General features: G+C 41.7%; 2 long non-coding RNA genes across 2 annotated transcripts in view; both read right to left on the reverse strand.

The window, feature by feature from the left end:
• The window catches only part of LOC118007710, a 621,984-nt gene that overhangs the window by 300,069 nt on the left and 297,710 nt on the right, over window positions 1-24,205 (reverse strand). The window lies entirely within an intron of this gene.
• Window positions 9,876-17,945, reverse strand: LOC118007714. Its single transcript, XR_004678465.1, has 3 exons — window positions 17,719-17,945; window positions 15,835-15,956; window positions 9,876-9,953 (listed from the first exon to the last, which is right to left on the reverse strand). It is a non-coding gene; the product is annotated as an uncharacterized LOC118007714 (long non-coding RNA).

The following is a 24,205-nucleotide window of genomic DNA, read 5'->3' on the forward strand; positions in this document are numbered from 1 at the left end:
TCCTTTTATAAAATTTTTTAAAATTTCCATCTTTACAGTCATATTCCATCCCTTCATCATATCAACCCTTATTTTTGTACATATATAAGTTTTTCTTTCTTTAAAATTTTGGGAGGCACTTTCTTCTAAAAGACCAAAATACACCCCAAATCTAGTGTGTGGCACTGATCTATATACCAGCCTGATCATATTTGATCACATTCTGGTTTTTTGTTGTTGTTGCTGTTTTGTTTTGTTTGTTTTTGTTTTTATCTTTATCTTTTTCTTTTTTTTTTCTTTTCCTTTTTCTTTTTTCTCTCTTTCCGTTTCTTGTTCCAATGCTTCAGGTCTTTTCTCATTTGTTTAGAGTATATGTTCTGGGGACGTTGTTACTCTGCTAGCATTTTGTTCTCTCATTAATCTATTCTCCTCTACACAAAATGACAAGACGGAAAAAATCACCTCAACAAAAAGAACAAGAGGTAGTACCGACTGCCAGGGACCTACTCAATACGGACATTAGTACGATGTCAGATCTAGAGTTCAGAATCATCACTTTAAAGATACTAGCTGGGCTTGAAAAAAATATGGAAGTTATTAGAGAAACCCTTTCTGGAGAAGTAAAAGAACTAAAATCCAACCAAGTAGAAACCAAAAAGGCTATTAATGAGGTGCAATCAAATATGGGGGCGCTAACTGCTAGAATAAATGAGGCAGAAGACAGAATCAGTAATATAGAAGATGAAATGATGGAAAATAAAGAAGCTGAGAAAAAGAGAGACCAACAACTAGTGGATCACGAGGGCAGAATTCGAGAGATAAGCGATACCATAAGACGAAACAACATTAGAATAATTGGGATCCCAGAAGAAGAAAGAGAGAGGGGGTAGAAGGTATAATGGAGCAAATTATAGCAGAGAACTTCCCTAATTTGGGAAAGGAAACAGGCATGAAAATCCAGGAAGCACAGAGAACCCCTCTAAAAATCAATAAAAATAGGTCAACACCCCGACATCTAATAGTAAAACTTACGAGTCTCAGAGACAAAGAGAAAATCCTGAAAGCAGCTCGGGAGAAGAGATATGTAACCTACAAGGGTAGAAACATTAGATTGGCAACAGACCTATCCACAGAGACCTGGCAGGCCAGAAAGGACTGGCAGGATATATTCAGAGCACTAAATGAGAAAAATATGCAGCCAAGAATACTATATCCAGCTAGGCTGTCATTGAAAATTGAAGGAGAGATAAAAAGCTTCCAGGACAAACAAAAACTAAAGGAATTTGCAAACACAAAACCAGCCCTACAGGAAATCTTGAAAGGGGTCCTCTAAGCAAAGAGAGAGCCTAAAAGCAACATAGACCAGAAAGGAACACAGACAATATACGGTAACAGTCACCTTACAGGCAATACGATGGCACTAAATTCATATCTTTCAATAGTTACCCTGAATGTAAATGGGCTAAATGCCCCAATCAAAAGACACAGGCTATCAGACTGGATTAAAAAACAAGACCCATCAATATGCTGTCTGCAAGAGACTCATTTTAGAACCAAAGACACCCCCAGATTGAAAGTGAGGGGGTGGAAAACCATTTACCATGCTAATGGACACCAAAAGAAAGCTGGGGTGGCAATCCTTATATCAGACAAATCAGATTTTAAACCAAAGACTGTAATAAGAGATGAGGAAGGACACTACATCCTACTTAAAGGGTCTATCCAACAAGAAGATCTAACAATTGTAAATATCTATGCCCCTAACATGGGAGCAGCCAATTATATAAGGCAATTAATAACAAAAGCAAAGAAACACATCGACAACAATACAATAATAGTGGGGGACTTTAACACCCCCCTCACTGAAATGGACAGATTGTCTAAGCAAAAGATCAACAAGGAAATAAAGACTTTAAATGACACACTGGACCAAATGGATTTTACAGACATATTCAGAACATTCCACCCCAAAGCAACAGAATACACATTCTTCTCGAGTGCCCATGGAACATTCTCCAGAATAGATCACATCCTAGGTCATAAATCAGGTCTCAACCGGTACCAAAAGATTGGGATCATTCCCTGCCTATTTTCAGACCACAATGCTTTGAAACTAGAACTCAATCACAAGAGGAAAGTTGGAAAGAACTCAAATACATGGAGGCTAAAGAGCATCCTACTGAAGAATGATTGGGTCAACCAGGAAATTAAAGAAGAATTAAAAAAATACAAGGAAACCAATGAAAATGAAAACACAACTGTTCAAAATCTTTGGGATGCAGCAAAGGCAGTCCTAAGAGGAAAGTATATAGCAATACAAGCCTTTCTCAAGAAACAAGAAAGGTCTCAAGTACACAACCTAACCCTACACCTAAAGGAGCTGGAGAAAGAACAGCAAATAAAGCCTAAACCCAGCAGGAGAAGAGAAATCATAAAGATCAGAGCAGAAATCAATGAAATAGAAACTAAAAGAACAGTAGAACAGATCAATGAAATTAGGAGCTTGTTCTTTGAAAGAATTAACAAGATTGATAAACCCCTGGCCAGACTTATCAAAAAGAAAAGAGAAATGACCCAAATCAACAAAATCATGAATGAAAGAGGAGAGATCACAACCAACACCAAAGAAATACAAACAATCATAAGAACATATTATGAGCAACTCTATGCCAGCAAATTAGATAACCTGGAAGAAATGGATGCATTCCTAGAGATGTATCAACTACCAAAACTGAACCAGGATGAAATAGAAAACCTGAACAGACAGATAACCACTAAGGAAATTGAAGCAGTCATCAAAAATCTCCCAAAAAACAAAAGCCCAGGGCCAGATGGCTTCCCAGGGGAATTCTACCAAACATTTCAAGAAGAATTAATACCTATTCTTCTGAAACTGTTCCAAAAAATAGAAATGGAAGGAAAACTTCCAAACTCATTTTATGAGGCCAGCATTACCTTGATCCCAAAACCAGACAAAGACCCCATCAAAAAGGAGAATTACAGACCAATATCCCTGATGAACATGGATGCAAAAATTTTCACCAAAATACTAACCAATAGGATCCAACAGTACATTAAAAGGATTATTCACCATGACCAAGTGGGATTTATCCCTGGGCTGCAAGGTTGGTTCAACATCCGCAAATCAATCAATGTGATACAATACATTAACAAAAGAAAGAACAAGAATCATATGATCCTCTCAATAGATGCAGAAAAAGCTTTTGACAAAGTACAGCATCCTTTCTTGATCAAAACTCTTCAGAGTATAGGGATAGAGGGTACATACCTCAATATCATAAAAGCCATCTATGAAAAACCTACAGCGAATATCATTCTCAATGGGGAAAAACTGAGAGCTTTCCCCCTAAGGTCAGGAACGCGGCAGGGATGTCCACTATCACCACTGCTATTCAACATAGTATTGGAAGTCCTAGCCACAGCAATCAGACAACAAAAAGAAATCAAAGGCATCCAAATTGGCAAAGAAGAAGTCAAACTCTCACTCTTTGCAGATGATAGGATACTTTATGTGGAAAACCCAAAAGACTCCACCCCAAAACTGCTAGAACTCATACAGGAATTCAGTAAAGTGGCAGGATATAAAATCAATGCACAGAAGTCAGTGGCATTCCTATACACCAACAACAAGACAGAAGAAAGAGAAATTAAGGAGTCGATCCCATTTACAATTGCACCCAAAACCATAAGATACCTAGGAATAAATCTAACCAAAGAGACAAAGAATCTGTACTCAGAAAACTATAAAATACTCATGAAAGAAACTGAGGAAGACACAAAGAAATGGAAAAACGTTCCATGCTCATGGATTGGAAGAACAAATATTGTGAAGATGTCAATGCTCCCTAGAGCAATCTACACATTCAATGCAATCCCCATCAAAATACCATCCACTTTTTTCAAAGAAATGGAACAAATAATCCTAAAATTTGTATGGAACCAGAAAAGACCCCGCATAGCCAGAGGAATGTTGAAAAAGAAAAGCAAAGCCGGCGGCATCACAATTCCAGACTTCCAGCTCTATTACAAAGCTGTCATCATCAAGACAGCATGGTACTGGCACAAAAACAGACACATAGATCAATGGAACAGAATAGAGAGCCCAGAAATGGACCCTCAATTCTATGGTCAACTCATCTTTGACAAAGCAGGAAAGAATGTCCAATGGAACAAAGACAGTCTCTTCAACAAATGGTGTTGGGAAAATTGGACAGCCACATGCAGAAGAATGAAACTGGACCATTTCCTTACACCACACACAAAAATAGACTCCAAATGGTTGAAAAACCTCAATGTGAGACAGGAGTCCATCAAAATCCTAGAGGAGAACACAGGCAGCAACCTCTTTGGCCTCAGCCGAAGCAACTTCTTCCTAGAAACATCGCCAAAGGCAAGGGAAGCAAGGGCAAAAATGAACTATTGGGACTTCATCAAGATAAAAAGCTTTTGGGGATGCCTGGGTGGCTCAGTCGTTAAGCGTCTGCCTTCGGCTCAGGTCATGATCCCAGGGTCCTGGGATCGAGTCCCGCATTGGGCTCCCTGCTCCTTGGGAGCCTGCTTCTCCCTCTGCCTCTCTCTCTCTGTCTCTCATGAATAAATAAATAAAATCTTTAAAAAAATAAAAAAATAAAAAAAAATAAAAAGCTTTTGCAAAGCAAAGGAAACAGTCAACAAAACCAAAAGACAACCGACAGAATGGGAGAAGATATTTGCAAATGACATATCAGATAAAGGGCTAGTATCCAAAATCTATAAAGAACTCCTCAAACTCAACACCCAAAGAACAAAGAATCCAATCAAGAAATGGGCAGAAGACATGAACAGACATTTTTCCAAAGAAGACATCCAAATGGCCAACAGACACATGAAAAAGTGCTCAACATCGCTCGGCATCAGGGAAATCCAAATCAAAACCTCAATGAGATACCACCTCACACCAGTCAGAATGGCTAAAATGAACAAGTCAGGAAACGACAGATGTTGGCGGGGATGCGGAGAAAGGGGAACCCTCCTACACTGTTGGTGGGAATGCAAGCTGGTGCAGCCACTCTGGAAAACTGTATGGAGGTTCCTCAAAAAGTTGAAAATAGAGCTACCATATGATCCAGCAATTGCACTACTGGGTATTTACCCCAAAGATACAAAAGTAGGGATCCAAAAGGGTACGTGCACCCCGATGTTTATAGCAGCAATGTCCACAATAGCCAAGGTGTGGAAAGAGCCAAGATGTCCATCGACAGATGAATGGCTAAAGAAGATGTGGTGTATATATACAATGGAATATTATGCAGCCATCAAAAGGAATGAGATCTTGCCACCCGCAACGATGTGGATGGAACTGGAGGGTATTATGTTGAGTGAAATAAGTCAAACAGAGAAAGACATGTATCATATGATCTCACTGATATGAGGAATTCTTAATTGCAGGAAACAAACTGAGGGTTGCTGGAGTGGGGGGTAGGGTGGGAGGGATGGCGTGACTGGGTGATAGACACTGGGGAGGGTATGTGCTCTGGTAAGCGCTGTGAATTGTGCAAGACTGTTGAATCTCAGATCTGTACCTCTGAAACAAATAATGCAATATATGTTAAGAAAAAAAAAGAAGAAGAAGAAGGTAGCGGGAGGGGAAGAATGAAGCGGGGGAATCGGAGGGGTAGACGAACCATGAGAGACGATGGACTCTGAAAAACAAACTGAGGGTTCTAGAGGGGAAGGGGGTGGGAGGATGGGTTAGCCTGGTGGTGGGTATTGAGGAGGGCACATTCGGCATGGAGCACTGGGTGTTATGCACAAACAATGAATCATGGAACACTTCATCTAAAACTAATGATGTAATGTATGGGGATTAACATAAGAATAAAAAATAAAAAAAATAAAAAAGAACTGTTAGGTAAAACATTGCTTTTGGTAACCCATGGGGTGACATCCAGATGAACAAGGCTGACACCAGAAAAAAATGGTAAAGTGAAACGTTAAAGACAAATCGCTATTTGATGATTTCTCAGGGATGAAAATCATCCTCTCTTTCTGAACTTCTAACAGCACTCTCCCATCCAGTAGCCACTAGCCACCTATAGGCATTTAATTGAAAGTGAGAAACTGAATTTTAAATAGCTTCACATGGCCAGTGGCTTCCTCACTGGATAGTGAAGATACAGAGCATTTCCATCAGCAAAAAGAAAAAAAAAATTCCAATGGACAGAATAAATCTTGGAGGGTGTTTTCCTGTTGACGCTTCGCCTGCAAATCCTATTATGTGACACTTTTAAACCCTCATCCAGAGTAGGGGTTTGGAACTTTATCAACTAGGAGAAAAATTACTCATAGAACTGAAGATACATTGCTCTTAAAAAACAAATGGTTTCCTTTCAAACTCATTTGTTTTGCCTTTCATGTGCTGCCTTTGCCGGGTTAATGCTAAGAACGCGGGCACTGCAAAAGGGGTTAAATTGTTTTCGTTTTTCCCTGTGTCCTATTTCTCAGTGTCCTGTCCACATATAAGCACTAAAGTCTGGGCAGACAGTAGAGTAAACCCATCGGAGTGACCATGAAAACAGAGTTTCATAGCTAAAAACTGCTACATCCACTTATCCAGAAGATAAAACATAGGTGATTAATATATTCTCATAGGGAATAAACCCCCTCCGGTATGAAACGCTGCTGCATCTCATTTTTCTCTTTATACTATTTTAATCTTGTTCGATTGGGGGTAGGGTGGGGAACAGAAATGAGCCCAATGCATTCTAACTTTGTGTGGGTGTCTCCCCGGCTTGGTTACCAAAGAAACCATTATGTTCCATACTATTCAAATAATGGCTCTACTAGCGCTCTAAATACTTTCTTCTTTTCTAACCTGACTTCACTGCAGATTTAGAGCCACCATCTGTTGGCCAGCAGAAGAGAAGGGTTTCTGGAAATGCCATGGCCCTTCCCACACTGTTTTAAGCCTCGGTCTCAAGATTTCAACCCGAGAAGTCTGCTTCCAAGGCCAGTATTTCCCGAGCAGAGCCAGGATGCTGTCTCCATGCACCACTGCACGGCCAAGCTGCAGAAGTGAAAGGCACTCGCAGACAGCCCGGGAGGCTGCCAAAAGCCTCCTGCCGGCCCGTGCTGGGAGGCTTCGCTCTTGCTGCAGCTGCGAGGGCATTGCTGCCCCAGCCCTGAAGCGTGGTGGGGAATCTGGCTGAGAGGAGCGCCGGCCTGTCACCCTGGGTGCCGGAGTGCCTCGTGTCCCCCTCCCATGGACGCCCACCGCTGATCTCTAGAGCAATGAACACAGCAGCTGGGACCACCTGTCTCCACGGCTGCCTGGTCGGGCTGTGTCCTCCAGAGAAAAACTCTCACTCCAGAGAAAAGCCAGGAGCCCAGGATGCTAATGTCCCTGTGGAGGTTTTCTAGAAAAGGACTCGGTTTTCACCCCCTCCTGACATTTGCCAGCCCCTGCCTGCTTTTTTCCTGACTTTATTGAGATATTACTGATGGATAACATTTGTAAGTTTAGAGTATACGATGTGATGATGTGATACACATATACATTGCAAAATGATTACACAGTAAGGTTAGCTAACACCTCTATCACCTCACATAATTAGCGTGTATGTGTGTGTGTGTGTGGTGAGAACTTTTAAGATCTCTCTTACCAACTTCCAAGTATATAACAGAGTACTCTTAGCTATCGTCCCCATGCTACACATGAGATCCCTAGGACGCATTCGTTTTATGACTGAAAGTTTGCACCCTATGACCAACTCCTCTTGTGTACACAGAGGCACGACGCACTTGGCAAGTTCTCCATGAATCGGAGGCAGCCAGGAACGAAGGAATGAGGTCTTTTTGTAAACTTTCAGGTCTCTGTCACAAAGGGTTCCGAGCTAATCTCTCAAGCAGTGTGGCTACTCTTTTGGTTTTTACATGTTAAAGAGCTTCCAGATTTCTCTCTTATAAGGCATCTAAGTATAAATCTGGTGAAATTTTGCAATCTGTTCAACCACAAGAATGTTACTGATTACAACTTAAGAACAAGCAGTTATTCTTAAAGCTAATAGTTGCTTCCACCAAGACAAACCCACACCCCTGCTTATAAGCGAGGGGCCTCCCAACAATTTGGATCAAGCAAGCATCCTGCCCATACAAGAGATTTCTGCATACCCCTGAATAGATGTACATTTACTTATAGAGCACATGCATGTTCTATTACACTAATATGTTATCACACTACAAAACATGCTCCCAAAATTGAAATATTAAAAACATTAAAAATGAAAATGCAATATTTTTGAAATTATGCTTAATTTTGTTTCATTTATTAGAGGTACAAAAGTTACTCTTGCTCCCACTGGCAAAATATGAAATTTTTGAGAACAGTGTGATCAAACATTTCTTCTTTTCTTAATTTAGTTTAGTTCAAAAGTCAGGCTAAGTTCCGTTAATGCTGATTCTTGGTTTTTAAAGTTATGTCAGCTCACAGAGAGAGAGAGAGCCTACAAAAATACATAGATCCAAATGGAAGAAGTAAGGGTCATTTAAGAACCTAGTAATACCTGCTATAAAAATCTAATCTTTAAAACTTAATATCTATCATGATAATATGTTTTAAAAATAGATAATATTTATAACTCCTTAACCAGGTACATGTAAACTTTAGTAAGTGGCAACTCCCTGAAAACCCATACATGAGCTATGGGACCACTGTCAATACCTCTTCTCCCTCAGGATATATGATAGGAGACCAAGTAACATAGAGACTGAGGGTGGGCATTGGTGTCCATCTGGATATTAAATACTAGCAGAGTCACCATATTGTGAAAATAAAAGTGCTGGATGCCTAATTAAATCCGAATTTCAAATACATGACAAATACTACTTTATGCCAATGGGGCATACTTACACTTCAAAATTGTTTATGTGAAACTCAAATTTAAGTAGGTATCCTGTATTTTATCTGGCGACACTAAATATTAGAAAAGCTTAATTTGTTTCTTCTCTTTTTTTTCCTTTTTTTAAAACCAAAAGTAAATATAGATTGAAATTCTAATGTTTTCTTCCTGCATGCTCAGCAGTGGAGACCCCTTCTAGAAAGCTATCACCAGAGTCCCTGGACAAACCAGTACCCCTCTTAAATAGCTAACACAGCCAATGATGATTAAAAACACACCTCCTTTCACTTCAATTCCTTTAACTATTCCACCCCCCAACCCTCTCACTATGCTTTAGTAGCATCCCAAGTCAATGCTATGAATGAGTGATACCAAACCTTTCTTTTTCTGGCCAAGAAGTGTATTCATGGGCAGAGGGAAACTTACAAGTAAAGCAGAAAGAGGTTTGGGCCACAGGTGTGGGTGTGGGTGTGAACTCACCCATCCCCGCTCCACCTCTGGTTTCTAGGGGTAGCAGTGGGCACATTTTACACTTCCCACCACCACCTATGACACCCAGTATGCCGCTGATCAACATTCAGAAATGCAGTAATTATGGCCTAAGGAGTTCAAGAGGACACGTGGTTGGAAGACGTGTCTTTGTGCGTGAACACTGTAAAATTCTGAGAGGTGAATTTAACAGGACCCCTAAAATGACTTACCATTCACACTCTCCTGCATACTTTGTCCAGCATCAACAAAGCATGGGAAACAAGCTCTGGGAAAATCCGTGGCAGCCCGTCTTCGTGGCAGCGTGACGACTGAGGCAGTATCACGGGTAATGAAATAGCCAGCATTAAATACAGGGTTCCAGGGAAATGTAGGGCAAGAAGATCTAGGTTGTTCCAATATAAACAGGTTCCAAAGAGCCATGGCATTGTGAGTCTATCTCTCTCTCCTGAAGCAAGCAAGGGGTGCTAGGTGACATTAGCCAGGAATGGTGCACTTGACAATAAAGAACACTAATTACGTGGTACCGGGATCTGAACGAGAAGAGATGATGGCTGGACACAACAAAGAACCTTCACGTGTAGTGACCTGACAATAAACAAATATGTAAACGGCACATCTCTGCTCATCCACTACCGTAAATCTTCATCAGTAAAATGCTATACCTCACATGCATCCATGAATTTTTATAATATATTTTTTATTGAATTGCTTACATAGATAGAGGCCACACACAAAATATTGGTCAGGTGCCCCCACACATTTTAGGGGCAATCCTGAAGTTCTCCTGTGCGGCTCAAATATGCAATTTCAAAATGGTGCATAGCCTCAGGATATTTTCATGGGCAAGGTCATTCTCCACATTATAAGGGACAACAATCACTGAGTTCCAGCTCTGTGCCTGATACCGTGCGCGGGGCTATGCATACATTATCTCATTTTATACTCACAGTAGGCCATGAGAAATAGTAGGCTGCTTTGCTTTAAGCCACCGCATCTGAGGATACTGTGTTAAGCAGCAATATATCATTGAAAGAGGTTAATCTGAGCTTTCTGTTTTATTCATTTGCCCCAAACTGCTGTGGAGCAAGCAGATCTCAGATCTTTTCATCTCCCATTTACAATGGCAGAACTTAAGTCCCAGGAAGGAACAGGAAAGACACTGGCAAGAGAAGGCCGGCAGATTTCCATAAGGAGGGATGAAGACTGTAGAGGCAGAACGAGAGGCGTTGGACCCCAGACTAGATCCAGACCCTGCCTTTGGATGACCATCTTGTCTCACTAACAAACAGGGGAAGTTCTGCAGTGACCTGACCGCCCAGGGCCCTGCAGCCCCTTAAATGTGCCCTTAAATGTGCCCAGACCAGGAAAGCAGGTCTTCCTTGCCCTACAGCTGGACATGTAATGTGCTGGCCGGGATCATCTGTCATCTCTATGATGCCCCCTGTATCATCGAGCAAATCTTCATTCTTGTTTTTTCATGCCATATAGAGGCAAGAAAATAACAGAGTTAGTCTGGACACTGCAAATGCATCTAGGCCAACTAACATGGAACCACGCACAGGTGACGTGAACGGCGAGATCCTCACAAGCTTCTTAATGCATTCCCCCCAAGATCTCAGTGCCACTTACTGCCAGCTCCCTTCTGGCTGAGAATGCCAGATGGAGCCTTTCTCCCCTCTCATGTGACCTCGACCAAGACAATCCAAGAAGGTCATCATTGGTGCCTGGTGCTGGAAAATGGGGACTGCTTCCCAACAAGTTCACATCACACAAAAAGCTCCAGCATGACAAGAGACGGGAATATTAGGAACTTTGTTCTTTCTCCTCCTTGCCAATTAGTGTTTGACCTTTATTTCTAAGGTCTGTTTTTAATTCAGTAAGACACAGGCCAAAGAGAATGGAAGCCAACTTATAATAATAATGTACATGTATAGTGTGTGTGTGTGTGTGTGTGTGTGTGTGACAGAGAGAGAGAGAGAATGAATATAGGCTAAAGGAGGAATAGAAGTATCAGTCACTATTGGTTTCCCTGTTCACTCCTCTACAAACTGAATTGTTTAGGAGGAATCAGAAGATCAGAGGATACAGCAGGGAATGAAACAGACAAAAATCCTCACAGAGCTTACCTTAGAATTGTGGGGAGAAGTGCAAGAGATACACAACAGATAAAACACAGAAATCAGGGGCGCCTGGGTGGCTCAGTTGGTTAAGCGACTGCCTTCGGCTCAGGTCATGATCCTGGAGTCCCGGGATCGAGTCCCACATCGGGCTCCCTGCTCGGCGGGGGGTCTGCTTCTCCCTCTGCCCTCTTCCCTCTCATGCTCTCTGTCTCTCATTCTCTCTCTCTCAAATAAATAAATAAAATCTTTAAAAAAAAAAACACAGAAATCATATGGTATGTTAGACACTGATAAGTGACTTGGAGAAAAATAAAGCAGGAAGTGAGGAATGAGGAGTACAGGTGGGGGATGTATTTTTAAATAGGGTGGTTAAGGAAGGACTTAGTGAGGACAGAGCATGTAGCATTTTATTTATTTGACAGAGAGAGACAAAGCGAGAGAGGGAACACAAGCAGGGGGAGTGGGAGAGGGAGAAGCAGGCTTCCCGCTGAGCAGGGAGCCCGATGCGGGGCTCGATCCCAGGACCCTGGGATCATGACCTGAGCCAAAGGCAGACGCTTAACCAACTGAGCCATCCAGGCGCCCCTGGCTGCCCTTTTCAAGCAGGCTTCAGGCCAAAGCAGTTGCTTTATAGCCAACCATCACACCTGTGTTCCAAGCAGACCTGAGCCTCTTACACTGTCTTCCCATAAGTCCCATCCAGCATGTTTGGCCTATGTGTCATTGGCCACCCCTAGTTAGAAGGGAAGCTGAGAATGTATTTTAGCCAGAATGTAACTTCTCATAATAAGATTAATCTTTTTTTAACTAAGGAAAAAGAATGGCAGTTAGCCTTATGACTCAGGAAGGGAGGGTAGGGTGGAAGGAGTGTTACAATCTACAAAATGACGGCTTTCTATTCTAACATAGCAGATAACACCACCTCCCAAAGACCAAGGCTGTAGCTGCAGAGCCCACGGTACCTGCGGGAGCCTGTGCTTAAGGCTTCGTGGCACAGAGCCTCCCGGAGCAAGATCACCACACCCCCATCCCCTGGGCCGGCACCCCACCCAGCTCCTGTTTTGTCCCGCATTAAAATCACTGGCCTTTAAGTTTTAAAGAACCGGAAAGCTCACCTGGATCAACCCATATCCAACACTTAAATCTTCCCTCAGCATTCCGCAAAGACTTACTCCCAGCAGTTCATACCAAAAACCTAGGAGTAATCTGGATTCCTCTTCTCTAACAACACCCTCCTAGGGTATCCAACCTCCATCAAAGATCCATCACCCTTTTTGACAGTCTTACCCCGGCCAGTTTCTACAAGCAGCAGCATCCTTCCCCTGGTGGCCAGCAGCCCAGCCCTGGTCTCTCTGGCTCCACCCCTGCATCCCTACATTCCATGCCCCACACAGCGGCCAAGATGCCATTTTAATTATGGTAACCTGGCCATGTCATTTTCCTCCTTAAAACTCTCTACGGGCTTCTCACGGCTCTGAGAGCAAAATCCAAACACCATGACCTGGACACTCCCTATCTCTTCCCCTCTTTGCCAACCCCCTCCCCAACTCCTGCTCTACTCAGGCGCTTAAGCCACACTGGCCTTTTTGTTACTTGAACACACCAAAGTCCTTCCCATCTTGGGGTTTTTACTGGAATGTTCTTCCCCACAAGGCTGGATCCTTCTCACCATTCAGATCTCCACTAAAATATCCCACCTCCTCAGAAAGACCTTCCCTGACTTACTCTAATGACGTTCCATCCCTACTAGACACTCCCTAGCACGTCACTTTATTTTCTTCAGGAATATACACTAGTTAAACTTAACATGCTTATACATTTGTTTTCTTGTTCATTATCACCATTACTAAGTTCCATGAAGGCAGAAACACTGGTTCTTTTGTTCTCCTCCTATCTCTAGCACCATAGTGAATGGCACATGGTAGGCCCTCAACGGTGTTGAAGGAATAATGTCATTTGAAATGCCCTCACTCTCCTAGTCACTCTTCCCTGGACACCCCGCAGTTTACTATAAGCCCTCAAACAGGCTCCAAGAAATACAACTCAATTCTTAGAATTGTACCAGGAGTGAAGAACAGCAAAGCACTTTGGAGCATTACATAATGTCCCCTGCCCTGGTTCACTGGTTGATTTAGAAAATGAGTTTTTGATGAGGTGCCTGGGTGGCTCAGTCGGTTAAGTGTCTGCCTTTGGCTCAGGTCATGATTTTGGGGTCCTGGGATCGAGCCCCATGTTGGAGTCCCTGCTCAGTGGGGAGCCTGATTCTCCCTCTCCCTCTGCCCCTCCCCCTGGCTCGTTCTCTCTCTCTCTCTCAAATAAGTAAATAAAATCTTTAAGAAAAAAGAAAATGAATTTTTTCATATGGATTCATGGATCCATTTTGAGAATTTTCAGGGGTTGGGAACCCAGGCCAGATATCACTGCCCCATAGCCTGTCCTTTAATGATATCCGATTATGAGTCAAATCTCCAACAGCCCACCAACTAAGAGAGTCTCCCTAAACCCAGCTTGAGATACACAGGTGTATACTGGGGGGACACCTCAAAGCCAAAATTCTTACCATATAACCATTCTTCTGATTTTAATGTTGACTTTTTATTTTTAGAAGTAATCTAGATCTTAGACTTTTTATTGCATATTATTACAATTTTTTGAGGTGCTACAAAGACTTCTATGCATTCACAATACATCATTTCTCTTCCTCCTGGGCATATAGCTAGATTACAGACAGGAGGGGCCCTATCACTGAGTTCTAGCTAACAAAAATGTGGGTGGAAGTGATCTATACCACATGATGGAAAGGGACTGAGTCCCTGAATGTTTGAGTGGAACAGAGTCACCCACATCCCCTACCTGAGTTGGAATGTGACATCAGTGAAAAATAAACTCTCATTGTATTAAACCATGGAGATTTTTTGAATAGTTTGTTATGACACTTATCCTACCCTGATTTACACAGAGGAATAAAATAAAGACCCTGTGATAATAATCATGTTAAATTTTCAAAAAGAAAACAATTCAGCATTTTACAATCTCAGCCATTGGGATTGTTACAAATAATGTAGTTTTTACATCAGTGGGTGATGAGCAGAAAGCTTGCGGCTTCTCAGATGACATAAACATAGTGTATTTGCTTTTCAGGTGCTGGAAATGTGTCTGACTAACACATGAAAGAAATATTTTAAAAGGGTGACTTGGGAAAATGCTCAGCATGGAGAGAACAAAATTTTTCCAAAAAGGGAAACAACTCAATCCAGTCCCAAAGCCTTCCCCAGGCTCTCACAGAAGGACATCAACAGTGAAATAAAATGTCTGCACTTGGGGCGCCTGGGTGGCTCAGTCATTAAGCGTCTGCCTTTGGCTCAGGTCATGATCCCAGGGTCCTGGGATCGAGCCCCACATCGGGATCCCTGCTCCTCAGGAAGCCTGCTTCTCCCTCTCCCACTCCCCCTGCTTGTGTTCCCTCTCTCGCTGTGTCTCTCTCTGTCAAATAAATAAATAAAATCTTAAAAAAAAAAAATGCCTGCATTTATTCTGAAGTTTAAGGAAAATTTTCTCATAAAGGTAGGATGCTATGTAGTTATCATTTAAGTTAATTTATTTTTCTAAAGTGATGTTTTCGGGGGGGGGGGAAGGGCAGAGGAAGAGGGAGAGAGATAGAGAATCTCAAGCAGGCTCAACGCCCAGTGCAGAGCCTGATGCAGGGCTCGACCCCACAACCCTGAGATCATGACCTGAGCAGAAATCAAGAGTCAGAACCTTAACCGACTGAGCCACCCAGGCACCCCAAGTGATTTTCTTTAATCAAGGAAACTGTCCGAAGTCTTTATCCTGAACTCCTTGGGGTTCATAGGATCCAACTGAATCACTCTTCCGTATGACCGTCACCCTTCAAATATTATTGCTGGCTAACACTATATATTCAAGCCATTAGATCTTCCTCCGAATCAGGAAATTCTATGCAATTTCAGTTTTTCCTACAGACTTCCTACCTCTCCATATATTTAGTAAGAATAATAGCAATGAACAGTAATAATACCAGCATCTGCAGCACACATCAGAGTTGACAAAAAGCTTTCACGTCCATTATCAAGTTATAATACTTGGTAATATTCTACATAATCCATTTCTTTCTGTTTTCCATGTGTGGCATTTGTAAAATTGTAATTTCCTAACTTTGTAATGTTTCCTGGACTACCACAGCCCTACTCAGTAATTATATGCAATAGTTAGTATGCATTATAATTTTATTCATAAAATATGGATGTATTTTACCAGAAGAGCAAAAGCATCAATTATCTCCATCAAAAATTTAACTTGCAATATTTTTCTAAAAATATGCTCACCGCATTTCTACAGTTTCCTTCTTCGAAGGCCTTGTTTCTCTTATCATTTTCAATATGCCCCATTCTCTTGTCCAGTAGTATCAAGTTTCCAGGTTTCTGGCCTCTGTTGTGAAGTCCATGGCCTGCAAATGTTTTAAATAAAGCAGAACTATAGAAAAATGATTACATGAATACAGACGAGAAGGCTATCTTTGGGTGGTGTGATTGCTTTCTGACATGTTCATTTGGGTTTTCCAAGGTTTTTTGGGTTTTTTTGTTTTTGTTTTTGTTTTGTTTTGTTTTTGCATTGAGCATAAAACTCATTTTGTAAGTAGAGAAAAAGTAAAAAATAATTAACCATAAAGCACTTCTCTGAGCCATTTAGCTTTACTACATCATTACATATCAGAATTGCTTTGGGTTCACTTTGGTCTTAGTTGTCTCTTGTCCTAAACTTCATACCGGAAAGAAGCGATACAGCAAAATGCATCGTCTCCAACAGAATTCTCTCCCCTCCAAAGAAGACTGTTTAGAAATGAACATTTTTTGAAGCACCTGCTTCCTTTCATTGGGGATGACAGATAAAGTTTGATGGAGAGAAATGCCAATCGTGTCATGAGGCAGATGCATTAACTTTCTAATATTTCTTTCCTGACAGTAAATCTCAAGTTTTACTCCTATGCTTAGAAAAATATTTTTAGAAATATCGTTTGTTCAATAGAGATGATGCATTTTACTACTTTTTAGAGCAAACCATTGATCCCTATCACCGTGGCATTAGGTAGCCTCACAAATCATCCCAGCATCTGCCCTCAGCCTCAAATAAATCACTGACAGAGTGGGAAAGCAAAGGGAAATGCCAATCGGAACTAAGGAGCCAAGAGGAAAAGATTGTGCAGTATCTCTATTTATGAAATTGCCTTTCTCTTAAAGTCTTTGGGTATTCTAATTTCTTTTGCAGTTTCCTCTTGAGAACTTCTCTCATGAAATATATTTTAGCATAGTACAAATTTTCCCAGCAGGTCTTTTTGGGTTCTTTAAAAATTCTATACGGACTCACACTAACTATCACCCAGAGTGAATCTTTACATAATAGGTCAAGCAACAATCAACAGAATGTATGGACCTCACACATATGTGTGTGTACACATACACACATCATTATTTAGCGGCTCAATTTCAAAGTTCCTATCTTTAAAAATTATCCATTCTCCAACTGAAAAATTCTCATCTGCTTTGTTTACGTTCATTTTATTATCAGGGAGGCCTGGATGAAAATCTTTAAACACAGATGAACTTCCTTCAAGCTCCTTAAGATTATTGCTCAATTGCTGGAGACTTCCTTCCTGGGCAAAGTAACTTTCTCCCCATTTCCTCCCACTTTATTCCACAAAGGTTTTCTCTCCTGAGACCAGGGGAACATACTTCCAGGGCTTTCTTAGCACAAAAAGAAAGAACAGGGAGAGGTGCTGGCCCTCAAACCCAGGACCCATGATTAGACAGCCCTGTCAGGGTCAGTCTTGGTTCTACAGTGGTCTCTGTTCCTAATCATGGAGATTTCTAGTTACCAATAACACTATCTTGCCTTGAGAAAGTTTGGCTAGAGCAAAAAAGGATTAGAACCCGATTCTAATAATTTCACTTAAATACAATTGTTTTCTGTTATAATATTTCCACAGAATCCCACAGTAACTTTATTCCCAGCCACAAAAAGAAAGGTCGAAAAGAGAAAAAGAAATCAACACAAGTGTGATCCACAAATCAAAAAAGAAACAAAATTCTGATTAGTAAAGGGAAAAGTCCTATTGCAGTGGTATTTGAACTAGGGTAGGATAAACTGCTGTCATAAATAGTCCCCCAGACACATCATGGTTCAAACACAATAGGAATTTACTTCTTCCTCACAGAATAGTCCAAAGTATGTTTCCTGGTCAGTTGGTGGCTTCTCCCCCACATGGAAATTCAGAAATTCAGACTCCTTTTATCTGTGGCTCTGCAATCCCCAGGGCTTTGTAGTTATCTGCACCCAGCTGACGAGGAAAGAGAGTATGTTGGAGTTGCCTAAGGGAGGAAGTAACAAGTATCTTCTACTCACACTCCATGGGTGAAAACTAGTCACATGACCAAACTTGACTGCAAGGGAAGCTGGGAAATGTAATCGAGCTGTGTGCTCTAGAAGAAATGGAAAAATAATTTGGTAAACAGCCAGCAATCTCTGCTATAACTGATCCGCATCCACCTGTTTTATTCATTTATTTCTATTTTTCATTATTCATTTATTCATTCTGGAATCCCTAACATTTTTGCTCAATACCTAACAGGGCAGACATTTGATAAAATGCTTGATGAATGTTGCAAGTCAGGAAATAAATCACTGTGATAGTCCGTTCTATTTTTTTGTATTTTAAATATAGTATGTTATGTTATCTTTTTATATAATTTTATACATTTAATTTAATATTTAATATTAATCTACTATTAAGACAGTCTAAAACTTAGCCTTCCCTATTTTAAAATTCCAATCTCATATTTGATTCAGTCTTCCTCCCATCCAATCCGATTAGTGGCTCCGGAGACTTGGATTTGGGGGAGGGGGGTCAGAACAAAGTGAGGGGAACTGCTCTCTCACACACTGCCTTCTTCCCTCCTGAGGGATGACGTAGTGGGGTGGAGGGAGAAGAGAAGGAAGAATTCTTTTCATGCCTTCCCTCTGCCTTGTCGGTTATAATTACAGTTCCCTTTTGTGGTGAGGTAAGGTCACCATCACTTTCTATTGGTGTCACTGTTATGCTGTATAACCCTGACTACCCTGAGTTCCCTCTGTGAGGCAGGAATTTAAAATGCTGGCTCTCTGAAAAGAGAAAGCACATTGGTTCTTCAGAGGACCCCATGGGAGGTCTCCCCTGAACAGTGCCCTAGAGTGGAAGATCCATCTGAGGTTGGCTCTCTTTCTCACCCGTGCTGCGGTCCTCCCCGTAGTGACTTGCTCATGGGACCCCTTCACTGAGGTGACAGCCCTCTGGAGGGGGTGGGGGCGCACAAACAAGAGAGTTGATGTTCTCGCCACCTTCCATGGCATCCACCCAGGCACATCCAAGTCCCACACTCTTGCCATGCCAAAGAGGGGAAAGGCTGGCTACGCCTGGCACTCTGCCTCTCAGTTCTGACTTCTCCCTGCCATTACCCTGTGCCCCAGAATCATCATCCCAGGAGGACGGGATGCAGCAAGCCCTCTGCTGGCTCAGGGGCTCAGACATCTTGGTAGAGGAGATGATCTTACTCTCAGAATTAGAATGGGGAGGTTGTGGCAGTTCTGCTACCCTCACTCTTGTAGAAGGAACAGACAAATTAAATGTTCCATGGCAGGGTGGGGGGCGGTGGTTGCCACTGCATGAATCTCTATTTGCCCCCCACAAAGATGGCCTCCCATCCTATAGCCACATTTTGCCTGATGGAGGGCAAGTAAGCAAAGAGAGGCGGGCATCGGTGCCTGCTCTGCTGAAATGGAGCCTCTCAGCAGGCAGACTGGAAGAGGTGGCTGCTCATATGGATTGGTAATTCTGTGAACTTAAAATTCAGAGGACTCGGTGCCTTTTGTTCTCAGATGTGAGTTCTAGTCAAAATTCCAGGAAAAAGCCTACTTTGCACTTCACACTATGACTCTGAAATGATTTGTCAACTGAAGCTTTGACATTTTGGAGCACTGAATGTGATTTCTGGCTGCCTAATCTGTGGGTTACCTCCAAGGGAAAGATAGCAGTCCCTTGTCGAAAAACGTAACTATTCTGTACAGATCATTCCTGCCATCCATCCAGAAAAATTGCTGACCTTTGGACATACAGCCCTGCAGAATGCAAAATCTAGAGCATTTTCACTCATGATGCTTTATCTAGGATAAACATAGAAACGTCTATGTGTAATCCACCTAGCACATGCTTAGAAAATATCACTGAATTGGCCCAAATTATTAGGAAGAAATGAAGCTTTTAATTGCTGCATGTAATTTGACTATGAACTCTCCTCCCTTTAATCCCTTGGGAAGATATTTGCTAAAAAAAAAAAGTGCTAAAACTTTGCTCCAAAATCAGTTCTGGGAAACCCCAAATGAGATCCACAATTTGAGATTCTAATCAGAAATTGCTTTGGGAAATAACCATTTTGTAGAGCAGCATAGAATGGGCTAGACAAACACACCCCTCACACACACACACACACACTATATATATAGTTCGAATAGTTCTAGACAAACACATTCCTCCCATACACACACACACACACACACACACACACTATATATATAGTTCAAATAGTTCTAGACAAACACATCCCTCCCATACACACACACACACACACACACACACTATATATATAGTTCTGTAAGTGTGGCGTTCTTTTTCAAATTTTTCTTTGTACTGCTGTATATCTTACAAATTTCTACAATGAATACATATTAATAAGATTAATGATAACATTAATTAAATTCTTACATCTGCCAGTCACTATGATATATTTCCTTACATATACCTCATTTAAACCTCAAAACAGGACAATAAAGTAAGAACTAGGATTAACCCCATTCTATCGATGGGAAAACTACAACTTGGAGATTTTTCATTGCACAGCTGGTAAAGTGGAACAGCTCACACATGGCAAAGCCAATATAGGAGTACACATCTATCTGACTCTGCATTTGTATTCTTTCCACTCTGCTGTGAGACATAACCCATGTGGGAGAACTTTAGTTGGAGCACAGATCAGAAAGGGCTCAACCAAGATCAGTATGTCCAGGTTTATCCTCATGAGATGAAATGAAAAATAGTGCTCTCCACCTGAAGGCAGAATAGGAGATAAGCAGAGAGGACGCAAACTAGGTGTCTGCAAAGTTGGCTCTCTTTCCCCTACAAAGCATATAAAGCAACATGGAGTGAAGGGAGATGAATGATTTGGGTCCACGCTCAAGACTACACTAAAGCACAGCTGTGGATGGGAGGCCAACAATTCAGGAAAAACCTCACCTAACCAGAGGTCCAACTTGCAGCAGCCTCAACCAGTTGTAACCAAGGGGACCCCCAAGTTAAGGGACTTTTGTGCAGCAAAGATGCACCCAAAAGCTATGAACTTAATAATATTATAAATATGTGGAGAGACTGCTGGTCTCCTCCAGATGACCATGTGTGTGAAAGACAGTGCTGGATTAGATACAGAACACATCCACCTTAGCTAAAGAACATCTACCGGGGTGAGGAACACAAGACCAACACTGCAGGGGGAAGCATTCAGGCGAAGGAGCTGGGTGGGGGGACATTCTGTGAATGGACCCTGTGAGTCCTCCAACTTTCCATAGCAGCTAAAGATATCGCTTCATGGCAGCACAATAAAGGACCAATATGAGAAGCAGAAAGGATACTGGAGGTCACCAGAGGTCAGCTTGACTCCTCCTTATCTTACAGTTGAGTTGATGAAGTAACAAACTATTGCTGCTCATAATGACAGTCCTGAGTCTTTAAGAGGCAGTAATGATTCTATCAAAAACCTATGTTGATAAAGGGACGCCTGGGTGGCTCAGTTGGCTAAGTGTCTGCTTTCAGCTCGGATCATGATCCCAGGATCCTAGGATCGAGTCCTGCATCAGGATCCTTGCTCAGCGGGGAGCCTGCTTCTCCCTCTGCCTGCCACTCCCCCTGCTTGTACTCTCACGCTCTCTCGCTCACTTGCTCTCTCTCTCCCTGGCAAATAAATAAAAAAATCTTAGGAACTACAGAACACTCATGAAAGAAATTGAAGAAGACACAAAAAGATGGAAAAACATTCCATGCTCATGGATCCAAAGAATAAACATTGTTAAAATGGCTATGCTACCCAGAGCAAACTATACCTTCAATGCCATCCTGATCAAAATTCCAATGACATTTTTCAAAGTGCTGGAATAAACAATCCTAAAATTTGTATGGAATCAGAAAAGACCCCGAATCACCAAGGAAATGTTGAAAAAGAAAAACAAAGCTGGGGGCATCACATTGCCCGATTTCAAGCTATATTACAAAGCAGTGATCACCAAGGCAGCATGGTACTGGCACAAAAACAGACATATAGACCAGTGGAACAGAATAGAGAGCCCAGTTATGGACCCTCAACTCTATGGTCAAATATACTTCGACAAAGCAGGAAAAAATATGCAATGGAAAAAAGACAGTCTCTTCAATAAATGGTGCTGGGAAAATTGGACAGCCACATGCAGAAGAATGAAACTCGACCATTCTCTAACACCATACACAAAGATAAACTCAAAATGGATGAAAGACCTCAATGTGAGACAGGAATCCATCAAAATCCTAGAGGAGAACATAGGCAATAACCTCTTTGACATTGGCCACAGCAATTTCTTTTAAGATACATCTCCAAAAGCTAGTGAAACAAAAGCAAAAACGAACTTTTGGGACTTCATCAAGATAAAAAGCTTCTGCACAGCAAAGGAAACAGTCAACAAAATAAAGAGGCAACCCACAGAATGGGAGAAGATATTTGCAAATGACACTACAGATATAGGGCTGGTATCCAAGATCTATAAAGAACTTCTCAAACTCAACACCCAATAAACAAATAATCAAGTCAAAAAATGGGCAGAAGACATGAACAGACACTTCTCCAAAGAAGACATATAAATGGCTAACAGACCCATGAAAAAATGTTCATCATCATTAGCCATCAGGGAAATTCAAATCAAAACCACATTGAGATACCACCTTACACCAGTTAGAATGGCAAAAATGGACAGGGCAAGAAACAACAAATGTTGAAGAGGTTGTGGAGAAAGGGGAACCCTCTTACACTTTTGGTGGGAATGCAAGTTGGTACAGCCACTTTGGAAAACAGTGTGGAGGTTCCTCAAAAAATTAAAAATAGAGCTACCCTATAACCCAGCAATTGCACTACTGGGTATTTACCCCAAAGACACAGAGGTAGTGAAAAGAAGGGCCATATGCACCCCAATGTTCGTAGCAGCAATGTCCACAATAGCCAAACTGTGGAAAGAGCCAAGATGCCCTTCAACAGACGAATGGATAAAGAAGATGTGGTCCATATATACAATGGAATATTACTCAGCCATCAGAAAGGATGAATACCCAACTTTTGCATCAACATGGATGGGACTGGAGGACATTATGCTAAGTGAAATAAGTCAAGCAGAGAAAGTCAATTATCATATGGTTTCACTTATTTGTGGAACATAAGGAATAGCATGGAGGACATTAGGAGAAGGAAGGGGAAAATGAAGGGGGGGAAATCGGAGGGAGAGATGAACCATGAGAGACCATGGACTCTGAGAAACAAACTGAGGGTTTTAGAGGGGAGGGGGTGGGGGGATGGGTTAGCCCAGTGATGGGTATTAAGGAGGGCACGTACTGCATGGAGCACTGGGTGTTATATGAAAACAATTTATCGTGGATCACCACATCAAAAACTAATGAAGTATTGTATGGTGACTAACATAACATAATAAAATAAAATTTAAAAAAAACCTATGTTGATGAATGCTACAGAAAGATAAAAATAAATGTAATGGCATTTACACACAGAAACTGAGATGTCCTGAAAAAAATAGGCTTTTGTGAAATATCGCATTGTCTGATGAGGTCAGATCTATTGGTCATTATAGTAGAACCTGATAATAACGTTAGCAGAGGACATTGAGCTTTTGAAAAGTCCACCAGTGCTTTTCATCTTCACACGCTTCCTGTGAAATTACCAGGGTATGTATTTGGTACAATTATCCTCACTTTATAGATCCGTCTCACTGAATCCACTGAAGTTTGATCGAGCCACTGTTAAAACCTGAGTCTCCTAAGGGCTCCAGGTATCTTCTTCCAGGTTTCCTTGCCTGATAGCTTCTTCAGAAAAGTGATGCTAGAAAAAGAAATAGGCACCTAAGAACAGTTGGCCATGCAATGCCTTTTATGCCTTCATTCTTTTGCAAGTAATCATTAAGCATCTGAATCAGTTAGTCATTGCCACAAAAATACTACAAAAACCACGTCAAATTAAATGGCTTTAAACAACCGTGGCTCTGCTCTCCCAAATCTGTGTGTTAGTTGAAGGGCAGATGACTCAGGCTGGGTCCCAGGGGCACCTCTGCGGGTCTCCGCTGCGGGCTGACTTATTTGGCCAGGGCTTAGCTGTGGGGGGTACAGCTCTGCTCCATATGTTTCTCATCTTCTTCCTGGGGCTGGAGAGGGAGCCTAGGCAGGTACCTCTCATGGCAATAGCAGAGGTATAAGATAAGCCTCATTTTCAAGTGTTTTCCAAGCATTTGGTCTGCCCTCCAAGCCTTTGGCCACTTAATATTCCATTGGCCAAAGCAAGCCATATAGCCAAACTCAAAGCCAAAGGGCAG

This window comes from Mirounga leonina, unplaced genomic scaffold (assembly GCF_011800145.1).
Source record: "Mirounga leonina isolate KUSES-001 unplaced genomic scaffold, KU_Mleo_1.0 Mir_101595, whole genome shotgun sequence".
NCBI classification, from domain to species: Eukaryota; Metazoa; Chordata; class Mammalia; order Carnivora; family Phocidae; genus Mirounga; species Mirounga leonina.